Source organism: Canis lupus, chromosome 6, assembly GCF_048164855.1.
Source record: "Canis lupus baileyi chromosome 6, mCanLup2.hap1, whole genome shotgun sequence".
Taxonomy (NCBI): Eukaryota; Metazoa; Chordata; class Mammalia; order Carnivora; family Canidae; genus Canis; species Canis lupus.
In genome coordinates, this window is record NC_132843.1 from 1886040 (window position 1) to 1901100 (window position 15061).

Here is a 15061-nt window from a genome sequence, read left to right on the forward strand (position 1 = left end):
GGCATGACTGTCCCTGTTTTACAGAGAAGGAAGCTGAGGGAAAGTAACTTGCCCAAGATCTGTTCAATAGCCAGTCTCTACCACTTCCTCTGTACCTAACTCTTGATATTTTGTTCTTCAGTCAACAGAGATCATAACAGTAAAAGATACCCTACCACCAGCACCACCACCCCCACCTCCTGCAGAAAAGCAAGCTTTGAGCAAAAGATACTTTATTAAAAACATGAAGCTGTGTGACTTCTTTTAAAATTTAAGCTGAAGTAGGGAGGGTTAATACTCTATTTTTAGCAAAGTACATGGTACATACCACAAATGTTCATTAACTCAGCATACACTAGTATTTAATGCCAATTGACTTTTGTATAATTGATGTATTTAATTTTTTGTCAAGTAGTGTGGGGAAAACTGAAAACACTAGCTCTAGTCTGATAACAGTACTATTTACACAGACACAAACAGTCTGGGATTAAAGAATTTAATCTGTTCAGACAAAAAGTAAATATTTATTAAGCTAAAATATACAAGTCTATCTTTGTAGGGAAGAGACGTTTGTTTCTTGATGAAAGATATAAATTGTTATCTAAACCATGGGCAATTTTTATTCAAAGCAAAGTTTAAATTGTGTTCCTCCTGCAAACGGAAAACTAAAGACAACGGTGCCTATTCTTGTTCCCTGGGAGTGTTAGTTATTTTCACAGAAGGGAATCATGCTAAAGTATTCAAACAGGAAAATAGTGTTAAAATGAACTTATTTCTTGATAACTTATCAGTAACCTATTTGGACAAGACGACAGATGTCAACATTTTAGAAATGAGAAAGTAGTAGAAACTCGGGGGTCATAAATTCAAGTCCCACAGTGGGCATGGAGATTACTTTAAAAAAATAAAAAATTTTAAAAAATTAAAAAAAAAAGTTAATCCCTCTTTTCAAAAGATTAAAAAAAAAAACAAAAAATGAGAAAGCCTAGAATAAATTCAGACTTCAGGAACTCAGGGGAAATGAAATGAATGTAAATTTTAACTTCCATAATTTAAACAATGTGATAAACTTACTACCTGAGGAAGCATCATATAATACTGATGGATACAAATTTTTCAACTGAAATGACAGATTAAAAATAGCCTTGCTCTCTCTCAATGTCTGAAGAAAGGAATCTTTAAAATTTATTTATTTATTTATTTATTTATTTATTTATTTATTTATTTGGAATTTAAGATAATTTAGACATTATCTTATAATATTTATAATATTTATAAGATTTATATATTTATCTTATAATATCTTATAATATAAACATAAAACATATTTTGTGTTTAAACACCAGTCCTCTACCTACTAGCTGTGTGAACTTGGGCACTTCACTTTCTTGAGACTATATCCTTCTATGTAGTAAGGAGGCCAGCAACAGCTACTAAGACTTGCTATTAATGGCCAAGAGAAAGGGAAACACCCTTATAGGGAGCGTGACGAAAGGCTACCAGTCAGTTCCAACTGATGAGCAGCATGGAGAAATGTGGGTTCTGGGTTACCAGCTATGCCAACTTTTTTTCCCCAAGATTTATTTACTTCTTAGAGAGCGAGAGCACACACATGAGCAGGAGGAGCAGAGGGAGAGAGAATCTGAAGCTGACTCCACACTGAGCACAGAGTCTGACATCGGGCTGGATGGACCTCAGGACCCTGAGAACACAACCTGAGTTGAAACCAATATTTGGCCATTTAACCAACTGACTGCGCCACACAGGCACTCCCCAGCTATGTCAACTCTTAATTGTTGTATGTTAGCAACAAATTCTGACTTTTTATAAATACTGTGCAAACCAAATACACCAGCTCTCAAGGCTGAGTCTGGACCACCAGCCATCAATATGTAGTTTCTGTTTTGGACAATTACTGGATGTGCTACATGCCATCCAGAGGAGAAAAGCATCTGGACTCAAGGGTATTCTGGGGTTACATGGATATTCTAAAACAAAGAGATGTGCTCTGGCAGGAAAAGTCAAGAGTTAAGGTTAACATGATTTTTTTTTTTTTTAAGATTTTACTTATTTATCCATGAGAGACAGAGAGAGAGAGAGAGAGAGAGAGAGAGAGAGGCAGAGAGAGAAGCAGGCTCCCTGTGGGGAGCCCAATGCGGGACTCAATCCCGGGACTCCAGGGTCATGCCCTGAGACGAAGGAAGACACTCAACCGCTGAGCCACCCGGGTGCCCCGGTTAAGGTGATTTTATGAGAGAAACTCAAAGCAAAAAAGCTTGTCTCCCTGGCACAACATGGTTTTGAGGTAACTCGGAACTAAATTTACATTCCAATTAAAAATTTTTATATAAACATATTTTAACTTAATTTCTGATTCTCCATCTAATAAAGATAATGTGATCCCCTGTCCTCTAAACCTCTGTAATATAAATCCAAATTTACTCAACATACAATGTTGACTAGAAGTATATTTATTTTATTGATCTCAGGAAATGAACTTCTGGTTTTATTGATTTTCTCTATGGCTTTTGTTTTCTATATCACTGAGTTCTACTCTCTGTCCCTTGTCTCCTTTTGGTTTAATGTGCTCTTCTTCTAGTTTCTTAAGGTGAAAGCTGAGGTCATTGATTTGAGACTTTTGTTCTTTTCCAACATGTTATAGGCATTAGAGGCTACAAATTTCCCTCTAAATACTGCTTTAGTGGCATTTTGATCTGCTGTATTTTCTTTAGCTGAAATAAATTACTTTTTAAAGTCTATTCATTTCTTCTTTGATCTACGGGCTATTCAGAAGTATGTCGCTTGGTTCCCAAATTTGGAAGATTTTCCAGAGAGCTTTTTTGTTATTGATTTCTGTTACAATTCTCTCATGGTCAGAAGATACACCTTCCATGACTGGAATCCTTTTTACACTTACTGAGGTTTGTTCGATGGCACAGAATGTGATCTTTCTTGATAAATGTTCCCATGTACAAATGAGAAGAAAGTATGTTTGGCTGTTATTGGTCGGAGTGTCCTATAAACATCACTTAGTTCAAATTGGTTGATAGCGTTGTCTGAGTTTCAGATGTTCAAACTCATTTTGTCTACTTGTTCTACAATTAATGAGAAAGAAGTATTTGTGGAATTGTATCTATTTCTCCTTGTAACTTTTTCTCTCTCTCTCTCTTTTTTTTTTTTTTTTTTTGCTTTTTAATCTTGAAGCTCTGTTCTTTATTTGGTGCATTTAGGGTTCTAATAGTTCCCTTGACAAAGTGACTCCCTTGTCATTATGAAATGGGCTGCTTTATTCCTGGGAATACCTTGTGCTCTGAGGTCACTCCCACTTTCTTTTGACGACTGCTACTGATGACATTATGTCCCATCACTTTTGCCATTAGTTTTCTCTTGGTCCTGTTGATTCTTGCTTCCCTATTTCCCTTTTTTTCTGCCTTCCTTTAGATTGAGTATTTGTATGATTTGATTTGTTGATTTATTAGCTGTAACGCTAAACAGTGGTCTGGAAATTCTATCACAACAGTAAGCTGCAATATTCACAGGGCTCACCACCTTCTTCCATTCACTTGGGATTAGTTTCTTTCGTTGCCTGATGCCCAGTACATCGAAAACCACTGTTTCTTATGTTTTATCTGTTTTTGTTGTTGTTTCGTGAAGGGTAAGTAAAAAGCAATTTTTAAACATTTATGTGAAAAAAAATTTAGAAATTGTACATAGAAAACTTAACGAGCACTGGAGAAAACCAAAGATTTTTAATTTTTTTCTTTACTTGAGTTTGTGCTGTATAATTTTTCCCAACCTCTCATCATCACGCTATTTTAAATTTCACCCTGATTTCTCAAATATGACACTAAATATATGTTTACTTCACTTTGTATGGAAAATTTACTACTTTAAAATAATCCCACTAATTACGTGCTTTGTACCACTATCTTTTATTTGCATCATTAGTCTCCTGTTGTAGATTATAAATGCCAATCACTGTAGTCTTTTAAAACCTGTTTTTTTCGCTGTAGAAATCAACATACTAGTATTCTCTACTTTTTCAGATAACACTGCGGCACGATGAAGGAAGAGCACAGAGCAGTTTTGCGCTTCTGGTTCAAGCCCACCATGCTCTACTTCATTTCACGCACTACCCATGTTGATTTGCTTCCCGAACATACTATGCCTTTGTACTCACACTAACCTCCTGGCCTCTATTTCCTTTTCCTACATCAATCAGCCTGGCAAAATTCCACTCACCTTTACAGTTACAAAAAACATGGATCACATTTTCTAGTTTATCCATGTTTATCTCCTTCACTAAAATATTAAGTTCTTGAGCATGGGGATAATTCACTTTGGCCTCCTTGGTGCCCACTACAACACACATATACATTTAAAAGGTTCTCAAAAAATGTTTAATTGAACTAAACTCAGAAATAGATAAAATTTGGGATAACAGCAGCATGTTATGGACTGAATGTATGTGTTCCTCCAAAATTCGTATATTGAAGCCCTAACTCCCCAACGTAACTCTATTTGGAGTAAGGAAGTAATTAAGGTTAGTCAGGATCATAGGGTGGGGCCCTGATCCAATAGGATTACTGTCCTGAGGACACTCCTGAGTGACCTCTGACCCTCTCCCTCTGACCTCGCACATACCAAGAACGGATCCCTTGAGCATACAGCAAGAGGCAGCCACCTGCAACCCCAAAGGAGAGCCCTCACCAGACACCAATCCTGCTACTACCTTGATCTTGGACTTCCAGCCTCCGGAACCATGAGAAAATAAATGTGTGGTGTTGAAGCCACCCAGCCTCGTATTTTTCTATAGCAGGCTGAGCTCATATATACAGAGAGGTGGTTAAGATGAGGCTATTCCTCTTGCCCAACCAGAAGGCAAGTAGGGTTCCTGGGTCTCCAGGGCCAGTAGTACAAACTCTTCAGTTGAAAAAACATATATTTCTGCCTTTTCTCCAGGCGGCTATACTTGAAACAGTGCTGCTAGTTCGTCCTTAGCCACTGCCAGCACCACTCACTCCAAACCAAGATCAGATTGGCTGTCACCCTGTTTACACATAATTCAACACTAAAAGGAAGCTCAACTCCCTAAGGACTGGGTTACTGAGGTATTAGAGAAGCTCACATTTTTATTCCATCACAGAGTTCTAGTTACTCCAACACTATACATCTTAGAGCATTATGATGGGAAGAACCATCCTTTATGTCCTTTATGACAAAAAAGCTGAAGAAACATGGACTGTGGACAGGGGTCCTGGTTTTGGAATAGTGTAGCCAGAGAGGGCTTTACTGAGGAGGTGATATTTAAGCACAGATCTAAAGAAAGTGGAGGTGTGAGATATGCAGCTATCTGAGGAAAGAATATTCTAGGAAAAAGGAAAAATAAATGTAAGTGCACTGAAGAAGGGCACATTCAAGTTGAATTATTGGTAAACATCTCATAGATCTCTTTAAATGATCTTCTGAAGCTTAAAAAAAAATCTAAACTCCATCAGTATTTTTATTTGCCAAGATCATCCCATCCCGCCCCTAGCAAAAGTAAGTTTCATCTTCCTTACTTAAAGCAGAAAAGTAAATGACTACTCTTTAGCCATCAATCCCCTGCAGAACAGAAACTGGATCTGAAAACATGATGCTGCTGAAAATATCTTTAAGATTTACTTGAATACAAAATGAGAATTACTATGTTCAATAATTCAATAAGAGGACTGAAAAATCCATTTACTTTCGAAAAGTGAGAATTGGCATAGCTAACAGTGAGAATGTGAGCTGTACTACATTAAAGCCGGAATGAAAAATAGTTTTCTAAACTTATTTTTCTTTCATTACTGAACTAGCATTACAAATAAAAGGCACAAAGCTACCAGCAACACCAGCTAGCTTAAAGTTCTTATTGCTTTAAATTAATCTAAACGGAAAACAGGCTAACTACCAAAACATAGAGGCAGTAGTTGCTGTGGGAAACATGGGTAATAGTATCAGCAGAGCATGGGCGCTTAGGATGTGGCATTAGCATCAGCTAAGTGCCCTGTGTACTCAACCTAGTCTCATTTCAACCTAGTCCTTCCCTGAGGGACGGGTTTCCCTACTATCTCCAACTTACGTGGTAAAGACTGCCAGCTACTTAGTGGCAGGATGAGCTGAAGCCTAGGCGGCCTGGCCCAAAACCGAAGCACCATGCCACCACATAACCATGAAAACGTCAACATCTTGGAAATCAACCTCAGTGACAAGTCTGCTAATCTTGGCCAGGATCTGATACTTAATTATTTACAGTTTCTCTCTCTCTCTTTCTTTTAAAGATTTTATTTATTTATTCATGAGAGACACAGAGAGAGGCAGAGCCACAGGCAGAGGGAGAAGCAGGCTCCATGCAGGGAACCTGATGTGCGACTCGATCCCAGGATCATGACCTGAGCCAAAAGCAGATGCTCAACTGCTGAGCCACCCAGGCGCCCCTTTTTCTTTTTCCTTTTTAAAGATTTGACAGAGACAGAGAGAGAGAGAGAGAGACAGAGAGAGGCAAATGAAGAAGTAGACTCCCCGCTGAGCAGGGACCCCCCCCCCCCACAAAGTGGGTCTTGATCCCAAGACCCTGGGACCCATGACTTCAGCTGAAGGCAGATGCTTCACCAACTGAGCTACCCTGGCACCCCTACTTTTTTTTTTTTTTTTTTTTTTAAGGAATAGTATGATGTATCACTTTCAAAGAGTGATATTTAAGCAAAGACCTAAGGAAAGAGTTCCCTTTTATTCTCCTAAATGTCCTGGTTTGAAGAATAAATTGCATGGTCCGTCATTTGATAATCACTTCATTTTTTTGCTTTGCCTATTCACTTTCGTATCCAGTACAGAAACATGTTGGTCCACCATCATTTTTTTCTGGGGATGCCAGTTCCCCATACCTCTCCTCATCAGCGGGGCTCTCTCAACGATCAGAGCACAACTGTCTCCAGATGGCTTGACTGTAGTTACACCTGAATGTTCGGTCTCCTCTCCTCCCACACCCAGTCCTGTCCCTGCTCCTTCCTCCTAAGTGAACCCTTTGTCTCCTTCGCCTACTCTTGCCTCTATTTTCTTTCATGTCACTCCCCACACTTGGAACAACCTACTAATCTACCAAAGATCTATCCTCAAATCACTTTTTAAAAGTCACTTTAGTGAGAGAAGCCTACCCGAGATCACCCATACACCCACCTGTCCTATTTATGGATCAAATCTGTCAGATGAACCTCTTGGAGACTCAAACTTGAAATGTTTTTGCTATTATATTATTAGGAGGTTTTCACCATCTTCACTCACATCAAAAACAATGTGACTCCTGACCAACTTTACAATATCAAAGTAGGGCCTTCAGGTATACCTACAGCCACTAACTGAAAAGAATTTGTATTCTAGAGAGATCTTAACTAAAAATGATAAATCCAACTACTGACTTCAGAGCATCCAGAGATAGTCAGATGTGCTTATTTGATTGTTGAAAGGAAGACCATACTCACTGGTCTAGGACACAATCTAAAAAAAGACCCTTCCCTTGCCCACACTTTAGTTGGGTTCCTGGGTATGAACAGGTTCCATCCTTGGACATGTCCTCTAGGAGCCCAGTGTTCATAAGAATCCTGTCAAGCTGATTTGGCCAGAGTCCCCCTACCCTTAATATCTGATCAAATTTCATCCTCTAGTATCCCCTAAGTAATATCTGATCACCCTAGCCTTCCTTCAGTGTGAATCCTGCTACATCAGTTTTGTGAAGAATCACCCTACTTTCTTAGTAATTCTCCATCTGCCAACACTCACCTCCCCCAAATCTGCTCCTTGGCTATAAGCCCACTTTCCTTTGTTGTGTTCAGAGTTGAGAGCCTGATCTCTCTTCCCTACTGCAAAACCCCACTGTAGCGGTCCCCCTGAGTAAGTCTGCCACACCTTCTTCAACAAAACCCAGACATGTACACAGAAGATGAGTATTCCTTTTTTTTTTTTTTTTTTAAGATTTTATTTATTTATCCATGAGAGACACACACAGAGAGGCAGAGACACAGGCATAGGGAGCAGCAGGCTGCCTGTGGGGAGCCCAATGCAGAACTCAATCCCAGGAACCCGGGATCCTGACCTGAGCCAAAGGCAGACACTCAACCGCTGAGCCACCCAGGTGCCCCCAGAAGATAAGCATTCTTTTTTTTTTTTTTTTTTAAGATAAGCATTCTTAAGGCATATTAAGAATAATACGTCTTCTTTGTCAGTGGGTACTTTGTGGTACAATGACAGATACTGAAAGAAATAAGGGAGTCTTTAAGATGTGGCTGTTTGTAAGTGAGAAATTCCCCTCAAGACTATGGGTACGGGGGCACCTGGTTGGCTCGGTTGGAAGAGCATGTGACCCTTGATCTTGGGGTCATGAGTTCGAGCCCGCACTGGGTGCAGAGATTACTTAAATGAATAAAAACTTAAAAAAAAAAAAAAAAAAAAGAGTATGGGTACAGTTGTGTGCCTTCTCCAGGGCAAAAAACCTTCACATTTATGCTTCTAGTCAAACTTCTAAATGGCATGTAGTGTGCCCAGGAAGCAACACGCATATACTTTCACAGTATATAGCCCCCAATGTAGTTTAAAAGACAAGCAATCTATATGTACTATCCGCCAAACAAGAAGTTAAGCCCAGAAATTAACCAAATAACAAGAATGTAGGCAAACAGAGCAACAGGAGAATAAGAACAAACAACCCAAGAATTGTGTGCATAAAGGAGTTGCATTTACAAATCTGTAATCAACGTCTCTTATTTTCTTTCTATCATGATTCTAGCTCATGTGGATCATCTTTCAGTGGAACCACAGGTTCTTATTATACACACATTCGATATAGAAATAGATTGCTATTGTCATCATTATATCCACAAGAGGAAGGGAGGGACTAGAAAACCAGACAGCGAGAGTAAAATAAAATGTCTCTAAACCATGGTAACAGGAAATGCCACAGACTTTTGCAACAGTCACATCAAGTGTCATGCAAAATTTTGTAGCCTGGATCCCTCTTGCATCTGCAAGCGTAGTGCCTGGGCATAGAAATCCAAAGACAGTGACTGATACTTCAAAAGGCATATTAAAAAAACAAACAAACAAAAAAAACAAACACAAAAAACAAAACAACAACAGCAAAAAACCTGATGAAAATCTCTTTTCTTTCTTTTAAGCTAGACTCCCACAACACATTGCCCCAATATTTTGCCTGCTATAGTAACACGTTATACAAGAGAAAACAGCAAGAAGGAAAAAAACCACAGGTGATCGCCCATTGTGTTTTATTGACCAGTATTTAATCTGCAATGAGGCTCTCCAACCTGACCATTTAAGGATAGTAAAAGGTTCTCCAGAGACTACTGTACAACAAGCTAACCTATAAAAAATATTCCAGATGTGCTTTTCTTACTGAATATGTAGCAATAAATATACCTACAGCTATGTATTCACTGGTTCTAGACTGACTTAATGGCATGTCTTTTACTTTGTAACATTTTATAGAAAAGATACTAAAATATCATTGTACATAGTTCCACTGCTACCTTTAAATGTGATTTTGTAAGTTTAGGGCTAAGGGATAGGACATAAATCCTAAAAGGTGGGCCTACCTGAACAAGACACAAATTGCTCTCTCGGCCAGATTCCCAGTGCTGCCACAAGCCCTGGAGGTGAGGATGTGGAGGCTGTACAGTAAATCCTCAAAACTTCTACTGTCAGAAGTAACAGGGACTTGAATTTCCTACTGGCTTATACTATGTGCTACTTGAAAATGAATGCACATAAGAAATTCCTAGTGTCAACATGAGATACAACAAATATAAACATTTAAAAACCCTATGTAAACCTTATCTGCATTAACACACCTATAGACATATGTGGACTGTTAACTATACTTCTAAATCTCCAAGAAAGCTTCTGCTTATTATTATTTTTTAATATCAGAAGAGTGGCACAAGTGGTAGTCATTAGACAGAGGAATGGCAAGGAAGCCTTCAGACTTTTAGTCACTATTAGAAATCCTATCCAGTTGCAAATTGCTCTTTTCTTTTCCCAGTGGCAAGTAAAATGTGCAATTTATCCTTTGGGCTACCTTGAAAATCTGCCTAGAAATGTTTGGTTAGTAAAATCTAGTTAAAAATCTTTTGAGAACAGCTTGTATCTATTACTTCAAGAAGAAAAAAAAAAAAATCAAACCTATGTCAAAAATTAACACCAAACTTAGACATTCGAAATGTCTATGTAAGGATTTTTATAAGGATTAGGAGCTTTGAAAACCAGGAGACAACATGTTTAGACGGCAGCAGCCACACTGAATGGTCCATACACAGAATTTAGAGGACTGAGAAATACAATTTTGAATTTCTGTCTATAGTCTACATTCCAATTTTAAGTTTTCATCAGTTTTATAAACTATCTCCAAGTGAAATTGTGAGTGTGTAGAGAATAAAAGTTGCAGACCTTAACACAATTAGTTGAAAATACCTAATCATCAAATAATAACAGATTTGTAGTGGGCTCTAAGATGGGTCAAAATAATTTCAAAAATAAAGTTACTTAATAAAATCATACCATTGTTACAAGGCTTGATGGGAGGCAGAAAAAGGTTAAAAGTGAGACTTTCAGAGCCAGAATACTTGGGTTTCAATACTGGCTTTACCATCTACTAGCAAGGTATTAAGATATCCTGTGCATCACTTCCCTCATGTGTGAAATGGGGATAATAATATTCAGTATCTCAGAGAGCTGCCTAGAGGATTAAAATAAAAATAGTTAATAATTAGAACCATGTCTTTTACTGATCAAGAACTCAATAAATATTAGCTGCTTTTAGCACTACTGGGCAAAGAAAATATTTTGTATGCATGATCCAAGATACAGCCTTTGGAAAATCTATACTGCACATCTCAAGTTCATTTAAAAATTAATTTTTAATGAACTGCCTCTTATAGACAGCTAGTTCACAGAATTGTACAAAATGAGTGGCCTGTTGGAACACATCTGATTCCAGTTTAGATCAATGTAAGAATGCACGCGGAAAAATGCCTAAGAAAATTAGGAACTCTTCAGTTCCCATTCCAGCTCAAATCTGTAGGGTGGAGACAAAAAAATGTAACAGGAATGAATTGAGCTTTTTGAAAAATAGAAGAAACTATCTATGGAGAGTAATTCATTCAACACATGTATGGGGAGATGTGTTCCTCTGTTTCTCATGCTGTGACATCCAGTAAAAATGAAACTCTGATCAGAGCAGAGATTCTTAGAGACTTGGATTCTACTTCTGCTTTGTTGTGTGGTCTCTGCCAAACCATTTAATTTCTCTATCGTCTCCTCTGCTTCCTCGTCTTTTGTAAGATAGAAGAAATAAATCATTTTGTTGTTAATCTAACTTAGAGGGATGGGATTAGAATAAATGCCACTCCCACTCTGTGGCCACATTGAAAAGAATTTACCTTCCTCATCCCAAGCATGACGACTGAGTTACTTAGTGCCAGTACATTACTTTCACAAACATTAACTTCTGATTTACATCATTGCCTATTTAAATTCTGGAAGTCAAATCAATGTAAGGGCTGGCATCATGATTTGCCAAGGCATGGAAAGTGGGTGGAATCGCTTTTCTTCCATATATGGGAAAACCTGTAAGTTCAAGTCTGTTGGACATTTAGTGACCAAGAATATTTCTATAATAAGAAGTTATGCAAGTCTGCATGTCTGAATACGCACATGGAATTCCCTGCAAATGGGAGCCCCAGGGGAACAGCATCCAACTGGGGAAATTCTGTACCTTCTCGGAGTCCTCCAGACACAGTCTAACCTGCACTAGAAATTTTAATTTGTTATCTACCCTGTTGATCTTCAGGAACTCTGGTTATACCTATATGCTCACAAGTACATCGCTATGATTTCAGTGTTTGCTTTATCAACACTCTATACCTGAGAGCGTGTGGCAGGGGAAAAAAATACCATTTTCTTGGATCAAATATGAATTGCATATTGCTTTTCCCTAAGATTCTATCATTTCTAAGTTTGTTTCCATATGCCCAAATTCTCATAACATCCTTCTCCCAGAATAAGTATCTTCTGTTATGTTTTAATTATTGATTTAATCTAAATTTCTTCCCTCTGGATAATTGTACAACTGGGTGATAGTTCAGGGCAGAGGAGCACAGCAGGCTAGTGTAGTATTTGTTTTGAGTGAAGTTTTAATACAATTGTTGTTGGTTTTCAATAAATCTTACTATAGTGTAACAAATTTGTCTGCTTCTCTACTAAATAATTTTGAATTAAAAAGGAATTAAGTAGAATTTTTAATGTATACTGTGATATACTCTCTTATTCATATCTTTGAATCTTCATTCTGTTACTACTCTTACAGCCACTAGCCTCCATAATTTATCTATGGCAAAGGAAAATTGCAGGGGTGCAGGCTGGTGATAAAGCTTGTTAAAACTACTCTATTTTCAAGTTATTTTATAGTATTGTGTTTAAATTACAAGAGGCAAAATTTAATATAAAATAATTTTACTTTTCCCTCTGAGTTTCTTCTGCTTAGCTAGAGCCACTAGAGAAAATACTATTTTTGCGTTTTATAAGGCATCTTTCAAAGCATACTGATACTGCCTTTGATGGTCATGGTTTGCCATATAAATCCAAAAAGTAGAAAGTTGATAAAATATTTAAGAAAAAGAGGGGTGCCTGAGTAGCTCAGTTAAATATCTGCCTTCAGCTCAGGTCACGATCTCAGGGTCCTGGGATTGAGCATCGTGCTCCCTGCTCAGCAGGGTGTCTGCTTCTCCCTCTCATCCTCCCTCTGCTCTATCTCAAGTAAAAAAATAGTTTAAAAAAATTTAAGAAGAAGAAAAAGCAATATAATCCCACATATGCCACACAGTTTTACTACATAACTACAGAAATTATAACCAGAATACTTCATTATCTAATGATGGTATCTTGAATGCTTTTTTGAAGATATAGTTGCTTTATTTACTTACTGACTTATTGAGAGGGAGAGGGTGAGGGTAGGGGCAGAGAGAGAGAGGATCCCAAGCAGGCTCCACACACACCCCATGCAGAGCCCGATCCCATCATGACTGGAGCCAAAAACAAGAGTTGGACACTCAACTAACTGAGCCACTCAGGTGCCCCTGTAGTAGCATTTTAACAGGATTGCCACCTTACTGCTTCTGGCCTGGTGATCTCTGAAGAAGTAGCCATTTCGTGGAGCTGCATGTAACATTAAATGCTAGTGACGTGTGGTTTAAAAAAAACACACTTTCTGTCCTCCTAGAGCTTACTATCTTCTCTGAAAAAGAAAGAATGTGTGTGTGAAAAGTAACAATATCAAGCATCACAATGGATTTAGTGATCAGGGAAAACCTGTGTAAGGAAGTAACAAGTGTAGAAAATACAGAACAGGAAAAGAAACATTCTGAACAGGAAAGAACATGTAAAAAAGCCCTAGATGGAAGAGGGGTCAGGAAATCCTGGAAAAGAAAGGCAGTTGGTATGGCCCGACAATGTGCCCTCTCAAGGGCAGAGGGGAGCTGAGCAAGGAAGAGATGGACTCTAGTTTCGATTCTCTTCAGATGCTGGCTAGGGGGGTCGGGGGAGGGGGGGGAGTCTGCGCCACTACACATGAGGCAAGGACGCTGTGAGCTGGCATGGCTGGCAGCGGGCACAGAGGAAAGAGGACACATTCTACTTAGACTTTGGAGAGCTGAAATGCATAAAAAGGATGGATGCAGGCAGTGAGGGAAAGAAAATCCTGATGATTCTCAGGATACCGGGCGTAAGTAGTGCGATGGCCAGAGACATCACCTCCCGAGACCGAAGAGACATAAAGAAAAGGTTTGTGGAGAAAGGTTAAAGTTGGGCTGGCAGATGGGGTGGGAGAGGTATGAGTGGTAATGCTGACAGTGTGAGGCTGGAGTGGAGCTCAGAACTTCAGCTGGAGTTATCCATTTGGAACATACTGCCACATGGATGACATATAAAATCATAAAAGGAGATGGAAATGCCTGAGGTAAGAGTTTAAGTGAAAAGAGAGGAGGGCCTCAGGAAGAGGCCTTAAGGAATTCTAATATTTATAACAAAGGCCTAAAAAGAAATGAAAAATCCACGAGAAGAAAGCCAGGAGCACATGGTCACAGAAGCCAAGAGAAAGTGGTGGGCAAAGCAACCTACCTCAGCTCTGAGATGAAGCAAAAATGGTAGCTGGTTCATCAAGCTTTGCCCTCCCCTCCTGTCCTGTCCAGAGTGCACAGCCATGATTCATTTTTATACTTCAGAGAAAAGAAAATCCCAAATCCCCATCCAGAAAACATACATTAAAAGAGTGACTTCAAAAAAATTTAACTACGTATTGTTTATTCTTCCCAACTTTTCCGACCTGAATTTACCTGTTCTGTTTTGCCTTATGTGGCACTAAGTACTAAGGAAGTAAGTCTGAAGACCGAACACCACATTACAGAAAACAGAATACGCTTGATGACAGGATCAAGTAGTGAATATGTAATTCGAAAGGAAACCATAATGGTTTAAATGGAATAATGCATTTCATTTCATGCCACACAAGGGGCACAGAAATCAATAAAACACATAGCCACAACAGAATTATTAAGACAGTATCATGTGCATGGAAAATTATTACTATGGCTTCAAATATTTATTCATGACAGATTTAGTGAGTGGTATTCACTATGACAAGACTATTCTAGTAATTTAAAAAAATAAAACAAAAACTCTTTTGAGGAAACTCATTAGAACATTGTCCTAGATTTACTCTTAACATGTAATCCTTTTTCAAAGCAATCAAATGTCACCAGATGTCCTTTTTCTAAACCACAGTATAAAAGACATACCAAATGGGTGAAAAAACTCCTAAATTTGAAAGTGCTACAGTTTTGACATGATTTAATGTTGTGCTTACTTAGAACAATAAACCAATTCAGTTAAGAAAAGCACCCCTCTCCCAAAAAACTATAAAAATTCTGGAATATGCTATGGGAGAAACTTTCTGTGATCACAGATCAAGGACTATCTATTCTCATAAACCACTATAGTT

General features: G+C 38.4%; 1 protein-coding gene and 1 long non-coding RNA gene across 5 annotated transcripts in view; both read right to left on the reverse strand.

Moving 5' to 3' along the window:
• The window catches only part of DYM (dymeclin), a 342875-nt gene that overhangs the window by 117534 nt on the left and 210280 nt on the right, over positions 1 to 15061 (reverse strand). The window lies entirely within an intron of this gene.
• Positions 2023 to 5857, reverse strand: LOC140634884 (uncharacterized). Its single transcript, XR_012032218.1, has 2 exons — positions 4712 to 5857; positions 2023 to 3608 (listed from the first exon to the last, which is right to left on the reverse strand). It is a non-coding gene; the product is annotated as an uncharacterized lncRNA (long non-coding RNA).